Consider the following 8,622-nt stretch of genomic DNA (forward strand, 5'->3'; position numbering starts at 1 on the left):
GGCATATACACACACACACACACACACACACATATATATATATATATATATATATATATATATATATATATATACACACACGCATACATATACATACACAGATGACCACGGACAGGAACTCGCACATTTTTAAACATCTTAATAGCTCATCCCAATGTAAAACCTCATGCAACGAGGATTGTTTCCGTGTATTGTGTTCTGCCTCAACAGCTAACCAAAGAAAAATAAAGGAGGCCTTACATATAAAATGGGACACGCCCTCTCTCAACAAGAACTTTCACATGTTAATTTAATTTCGTCATTCTGGTGTTCATCACTACGTTATCTTTATTCATGCCATTCTTTCTTCTTTACAATTACAGTCAAATTGTTACCTTAAAAATGCAATGTCATGATGTCTGTTCAAATAGCTATGGTTCAATTTCCATTTATTTATTAAAATACAATGCTTCACAGTTGTTCACTCCCTTTATATAGTAGATTGCATGTTAACAATCTTTACACTGAAGATGGCGAAGGATTTGCCGAAACATGTTTGTTTTGTACCGAGTTTTTTTTAAATAAAATTCATTAGGCCTTGCCTATATGGTATTGAGTTTGAAAATTATTGTGGTATTCTTAAGATGTATTTGCTGTCTGCTACTACACAGAACATACACAGATATATACAAATGATAAATTAACCTATATAGCTATCCAAATAATATTTTTTTATGCGTTTCTAAAAGTAATTAAGTTTTTACAATGAATAATTTTATCATTCATGTCATTCAATTAAGGCAGGTCCAAACACTGTAATAAAAAATTGACTACTTCTCAATCTGACAAACGGAATGTATAAATCATTGGCCTTCTTTAAATTATAGTTATGCCCACTCTTTCGATGATGGAAAATATTTACAATAGAAAGTGGGAGTTGACCATTTGTATATTGAAACATAAAAGCGGCTACTTGGATTTTATGGATATCTGTGATCTTTAAAATACTTAGTTTCTTAAACAAAGGTTCAGAATGAGATGACAAGGATGCCAAGCAAATAAATCTAACAGCCCTTTTTGTAGCTTAATTAATCTATTTAAATTTGAAAAGTAATCACTGGCCCATATCAAATTACAATATTGTAAATAAGGAAGAACAAGGAAAATATATACGTAATTAATTACACCAATCGATTTTGATACCTTATTTGATATATATATTTCTGATTGAGTTTTCCAATATAAATATTCATTAATGATTACTCCCAAAAATAAAGTTTCAGATTTACGTTCAATATTATTTCCATTTAAAGAAATATCAAAATTGGAAAGATTCAGTTTTTTGTTTTTTTTTTGCCGTGGATGAAACAAAATATAATTGGTCTTTTGAGTATTAATCAGAAGTTTATTTGCAGGGAACCAATTTTTTCTAATTCTTCATTAACGGTATTGAACAAAATATCAAGATTGTGATTTGAATAAAACAAAGCATTGACACAACCTGCATGGGTGTCACTAACCCGAGTTAAATCATTTATGTATGTTATTAAGAGTAATGGTCCAAATTGTTTATTTTTTTAAACTATTCAAAAGCAACACCTCTAACACCATAACAGAAAAGTTTGAAAAATAATATATCATGATTAACAACATGAAATACCTTTGATTACTCAAGAAATAAACTTAACAAATATTCTTTATTTTCAAATGAGACATTAATACTATTTACAAGTTCAAGAATTGCAAGGCATGTTGAGTGATTTTTAAAAGATCACCTAATTTTTGGCCAAAGTGGCAAAAAATTATTTACAAAGGCATTTTGAGTAGAAACTATCTAAGAGGGTTTCAAGAGCCACCAAAAAAAGTTGGAACAATTTTTCCCATGGGAAAAAGCGTTATGACCTTTTACATAAAGGTCAATCTATTTTTAGTAACAAACACTGAAACAGTAGGGGTAGTCGGTTCTATCCCACATACGACCCAAAAAACAATTGCGAGAAAACTTTTTTTTCGGGTGTTTTCTGTAGCATAAGGTCTAGAAAAGATGAATATGTATATTTTAGCCAAAAATTGCACAAGCATCAAGTGAAACAAAATATAATTGGTCTTTTGAGTATAATTGAACAAAATACATTAATACTATTTACAAGTTCAAGAATTGCAAGGCAAAGGCAAAGCGTTATGACCTTTTGCATAAAGGTCAATCTATTCTTAGTAACAAACACTGAAACAGTAGGCGTAGTCGGTTCTATCCCACATACGACCCCAAAAAACAATTGCAAGAAAACTTTTTTTCGGATGTTTTCTGTAGCATAAGGTCTAGAAAAGATGAATATGTATATTTTAGCCAAAAATTGCACAAGCATCAAGTGATTTTTCCAAAATGGCCGCCAAAATCTTTAAAGTAGCTATAAATTAAGTACTTTTTGTCTCGGGAGTTTTTTTTTTCTTAACTGAAACCAATTCAAAATTCATCTGATAATGATTAAATAATAATTTTCAAAAATTGAATAATTCCAAAAAGTCATCCAAAATGGCTGCTATACCGGTATTCATTTTTCATATCCGTAACCCATTAAATAATAATAGTTGGATTTATAGAGCGCATCATGCGAAAAAGCCTCTATGCGCTTGGTGATTGAGCTCTTTGATTTGGACATTTTGAGAAAAAAGAAAGTTGAAGTTGTTTTATGAAACTAAAAAAACCTACTCCTTAAACTAAGGCATGGTTGGCCGTTGGCTCCGAGGAGTTCATCCGCCCTTTGTTCAGCTGTTTTTTTTCGTGCTGCTGGGTGTCCATCCACCCTCCCATCAGCGGTCGCTAAATCCACCCTCCCATTGGCGGCCGCTAAAGACCACCAGATGGGGTTGTCGGAATTAGTCGCCGACGACTCGACCGGATGCAGTTTATAACGTCGTGCCCAGGACACTATAATCCTAATCCTAAATAGTAGTCCTATAGTGGTGATTGCAGTGCCTACATTTTCTGGGTCATAGCATTTATCAATATCATTTAAAATATGATTTAATAAGAGCTTAAGTAAAATATAAATAAATATCAAATTTGGAATGGTCTCTATACAGTGGCGTGTCTAGGGAGGTCTCTTATACACATCTAAGTGTGGGTGGGGGGGGGGGATGGTGGGACGCTGTCCAAAAAAAACTTACGCCTCCTTCACATTGGAAGCAAAAAAGTCAGCTCAAGTAATTAAAATCATTGAATATCATCTTATTTTGCAACTTAACGCCCACAGAAAAAAAATCATTGAGCCACACTGCACCTTTGCGTCTCCCCTGTTACATCTAGAACTGTCCCTATACAATTTATGGCCCACTGTTATAATGAGCATTTGTATAGCATTTCCTAAAACTTTGTGCTTCCTAAGTGTCTCGTTGTCAGTTATCTGCTCCACAGCAGAGGCTGGACCAGAGCGCTCAGAAATATTAATGTTCTGAGCTCTTTTAAAATTGATAAGATTGCTGCGGTTTATATTCTTTAGATTTGATAATACCACCCAATCCATGAGCAAACATGTCGCACACAGCTCCCATATGTAAGACTCCTATAATAGTGATAATATAATCCCATTGAAGTCAATATTAAGTTTGGTTACACAAGAAATTGGTTTGATTAACACCTATTAAAGATTAAATCCTGCTCATGTTAATTCCTACTAGTGCAAATAACTTGCTGAATCTAAGATCAAAACATATAATTCCTACTCTAAATCCAAACCCTACCAAAGTAAAAATATTGACTGATATAAAAGTAAGTCCTGCTACTTTAAAGCACCATCCTACCAAGTTTTGTCCTATTAGAACACATATAGATCCCTTGAGGCGTTTTTTCTGTGGAAGGCGCTATATAAATATATGACCATTGACACTGACAGTAATACAGAAATATATAAACATGTTTATATAAATTGTAGTAAAGACAACATAGACAGCAGAATGTTCTGGTTTAGGAAATATTATTTCTCCCACATTTCTCTTCAAATAGATAAATAATAATAACAGTGTCCAGATGGGAAAATAAGATATAGGTAGGGCCTCAACTAGTCCCACGACCACTAGCCCCACGACCACTTAGTGGTCGTAGTTATTGAAAGGTAACAAAAAAGAAATCTGACAAAGAAAGAAAAAAGTCAACCGAGACTCGAGCCCGTGCGTTCCACAAACATGGCGACATGGCGAACGTCAGAACAACTTGATCACAATGGAATGGTGGTTTAAGCGTCCAGAGGAATATGTGGTTCTTCAGCAATGACATGTAACTTGCTTATTATTACATATTTTCATCTTAAATTCAATATTTGTTTATGTATTCCTTAAACTCGATTTACATTTTTTTTTATTGCATGGTATATTATGACCCAGAAAATAAGAAATTTCCACTGCAAATCCTAAGTATGTGCCACTTGCAAAATGTATGTCGGCCATCTTTGGACGCCATTTTGAAATTATAAAAATTTAAGATTTAATAAGCCATAAAACACTTTGTTTAGAGAAAAATGCAGGAATTTCAAAAGAAATGTACATAATCCACTACTTTTTAAGGTATGGGCCAATTTGTTGCAATGACCTTTGACCTTCGACCGTTTCTGACATCATTAATGATATGTTTGCGTGACCCTTGATAAAAAAATGTAGTGGTACTGAACAATTATATTTTATACTTAAAAGTGCATGTATTACGGGTTTAGGATAAGATATGGCTATCTATTCTACCCGCACCACCTTGTTACTATATATAGAATTACCCTTTTTTATGTAAAAGGTCATAACAAATGGGCCGCGGTGCTTATTCGATCATTTCGGTAGGCCTACTGTGTCAAGGAAGCCATAATAAATAAATAAAAATGATTACAGTTTAATTTATGTTTTATTTCTTGTACCAATTGTTTAAACTTATGATCGTGTTGATAGATTTTCGTCAATCAATTCCAATTTGTGTCCACCATAAAAGAAAATGATGAAGAATGATGATATAAATGCTCTTTATACTCAAAACATTGTTCATAATGACTTAAATGGAAACAACATAATAATTAAAGGAAATTATTGTCGCACAGTTATCATTGACGTGTTAATCCACGACAGCCATAATTAAAAAACTGATAATTATGTTCAAATTAAAATAAAGCGTGAGTTACGGTACGGCCTCATACCACTACTAACCATTTTTAATTATCAGTTGAATACAGTATTAGGCTTATTCTATTGGTTGAAAATATTGCAGACAAGCAATTTTTGCTAAAATGGCAAAAATACCTTAATGTGTCGAGGAATTAAAATACGGTATATCCCTGGAAAGCACCAGAGTTAATTGAGGACAAATTATTCCCTCTCTATCCACTGAATATGTAGATTCGTTCGGATGTGTTTGCAATTTAAATCATATTTGACTCAGTGGGCGGGGAGTGGGGAAGGTGTTTACCAGGGATCATGTGATGTGAGATTAGGCGAGTAGCGAAAAAACAATTTTGTGCAAACCCCCAAAATAATTTAGGATTTTTACGATATTTTAGTTGATTTTGTTACTACTTTTTTTTTTTTTTTTTTAAATTGGAGAACACATTTTATTTTATAAGAACACTGAAGCTAAAATTGCTAAAAATTAAGAACAAAATAAGAAAAAATTGAGGCTGAGGTAAAATAGCAAGTGAGGTTATAGTTAAAAAACAGAAAAACCAACTCAGTGTATTACCGTATTTACGATATGTGCGACCATGTAATACCCTCAGTCATTGCTGCTGTAAAATAATAATTTTCGAAGTTTAAAAATGTGTTAAAAAGGAACAGAATAGAACAAGAATTGAGCCTGTTATTGCAAAAAAGTAACAATGGGCTGGGGCAAATTTTACTGGTTTTTTATATTTAGAAAAATTTAGAGCAAAGAATCAGTTTCTTTGCTCTGCAATAACTGAATTTTGTCAAAGAAATTCATTTTGGAATATTTTTATACTAATAATTTTATTTTAATTCCCCGACGAAGTTTTTCACCATGATATTATAAAAACCTTGATGTATTAAAAAAAAATGTTTGTAATGTAAATATTTTTTCTTTTGTGTATTTATTTTGTATCGCTGCATTACTGTACTTAGATTATACATGGAGGTATAAAAGGGACTATTGTTTTGTGGAGCACACATCAACATACAGTACTAGGATTTAGTGGCTGAGATTCATGATCTATGCCTTGCCTATGCATCTTTACAGTAGGTTCGTCCTTCAGGGCCAGGCTTCCTGCTGTGCTAAAAGCTCCAACATTAGTTGCCTCTAAAAATCGACCTTGATGATAGCACTGGAATTCAATACCTGTGTTGCATTTGTAGATTATCTTATGAATAAATTGTTAGTGTGTTGAGCCATGGTTGAGCTAAATGGTTGAGCAGAATAAAATAATATTTTTAAATAATATTATTCTATAATACAGTAGTGATATTTTATTCGGTAAAGCACGCCTTTGTACTTCTTATACAAAGCGTAGTCACTATCTCTACACCTGTTCTTTTTTTCTAAATTTTCTTATAATTGTTATTATCAATTGTAAACTTGTGTAGCTAATGGGAATTGTTATTTGTTAGCGGAGTAATTTCAATTATTATATTTATAATGTAAACGAATACAACATTTTTACTTTTCATTGCCTATTGAATTTAGTTACTAATTTCGCACGAATTAAACTGTACAGTATTTAAAAAAATATGATATGTTTAGTTTATACAATGTTGAATTTTTATTTTGTTTAAATATTTAGCAACTAAAGGTTTTCTTGACAGTAACCAAATTACCCAAGGGTAGTGTAAGTATTCATGCATACTGTAGTACCTGTTACTTTACAGGTGTTGATTGGTCAAACTACAATACCTTTAAAGTAATGGAAGTTTCTAAGTCCCTAAAGCTATATATGGTAACCAAGAGCTTGACCAATTGGCACGTTCATTAAAATAAGACTTCATCTATCTAAGCTGTTTTGGGGATTTATGAGATGATGTATACATTAACCACTGACTTTAGGCAATAACAATTAAAGCCTTGTTCCGACTGTGTAAGTTACACCGGTGATATCGTAGTTATCGAACAAGCGCTTGTTATGAGGCTGACACCGACCGTATGAACGGGATCACCTGATAGAAAACAAGCGCTTCACCCCGCAAGCTAACACCGACACATTGAAATGACCGGATTGGCAAGGCTCTCATCCGACAGAACTTTCTGTTAATTAACTTGCCACATGATGACTGCAATAACATCTGTAGCTTGACCATGGTCTCGTTTTCGAGGCATTTCTACTAGGCCTAGTTGGTTCATAATATCAACCAAAGCATCTTTAAAATTACCTTTTTAACTTCAGAATTGTCAAAATAATCCAAATAAAACATCACAGGACAAATTTATATTATTACCGTTCGTTATAAACTTCATATAAATTTTCATGCCTTTTTTGGGCAATCCGCAAAATACAGTGGTAGTTCGTTCGCTGTGTCCACGAACAACGTTCGTACCCACATATTACATTTGGAGGCTCGTGTTAAAAGTCTCCTAAATGTTAATAGGTAGGCTAGTTAGGTGAAAAAAACAATTTAGAGTGTTTTATTTCGGTTTTTCTTGGAATGCTCTACCAAGAGAAGATGTAAACATTAGATGTTAAACGTAGGCTATTTTGCCTTTTATTTGTCGATAGTTGGGATGGCCTACTGCCTAACCAATTCAAAGCAGGCCTAGCCCAGACAGGCCCTCGCCTAATGTAATTTCTGTTTTTCGTCTTTTATCGAAACATTACCATGAGATCAATAGAAATAATTTTAATCTTCAACATTTATATATCAGTTTATAAAGCGCTATAACTATCCGCTATAACTCTCGTGTAGACATACGATGAATGTAGGTAAGAATGGCCCCGGAAAAAATGGCCCCAGAAAAAATGGCCCCGGAAAAAATGGCCCTGGAAAAAATGGCCCCGGTAAAAATGGCCCCATAAGACGGGTAGGTAAAAATGGCCCCAATGAAAAATTTGGTAATAGAAATGATATATTTTTTTTTAAATCTTCAAATATTTAAATACTGTATAAGCAAGAATTGAATCAAGAAATAAAAAATGGCCCTCAATTATAAAATTCAAGAAAAAAAAATAAAATAAAATAAAATAAATAAATAAATGCTGTAAAATACCCTGTAGTGAAAATTTAATTAATAAATCAACATAAAGAATATACATATTTGAGAACTAAAATAAATTAGTTTTTAGCTCCTATGAGTAGCTCTGGGAGTAGGTCTAAGTATTTTTTTAAATTATTAATATTATTAGATATTATTACTATATTTGCGGTCAATTATTATTATTATTAATGGCTCTGATGGGAGGCTCTAAAACATTGATTCGGCACCAGTTTTGAACGACAAACTTGCAGGGAATGTTATAAACCATTTTCGTGAAATTTGAAATAAAAATTTCCAATAACGTGGCGACTACCAACTATGGGGACTTTCAGATGCCTAGCATTTCGCAGTACGTATTACCATGTCATGGATAACATCAACAATAAATCTAAATTGCTAACGAGCACAAACATTTTAAAACAGAAAAAAACACGAAATGTTTATATTGAAAACAAGTCCAAGTATTAAATATCTAT

The sequence above is a fragment of the Anneissia japonica genome, unplaced genomic scaffold (genome assembly GCF_011630105.1).
Source record: "Anneissia japonica isolate Jap-2015-1 unplaced genomic scaffold, ASM1163010v1 scaffold288162_len571657_cov150, whole genome shotgun sequence".
NCBI classification, from domain to species: domain Eukaryota; kingdom Metazoa; phylum Echinodermata; class Crinoidea; order Comatulida; family Comatulidae; genus Anneissia; species Anneissia japonica.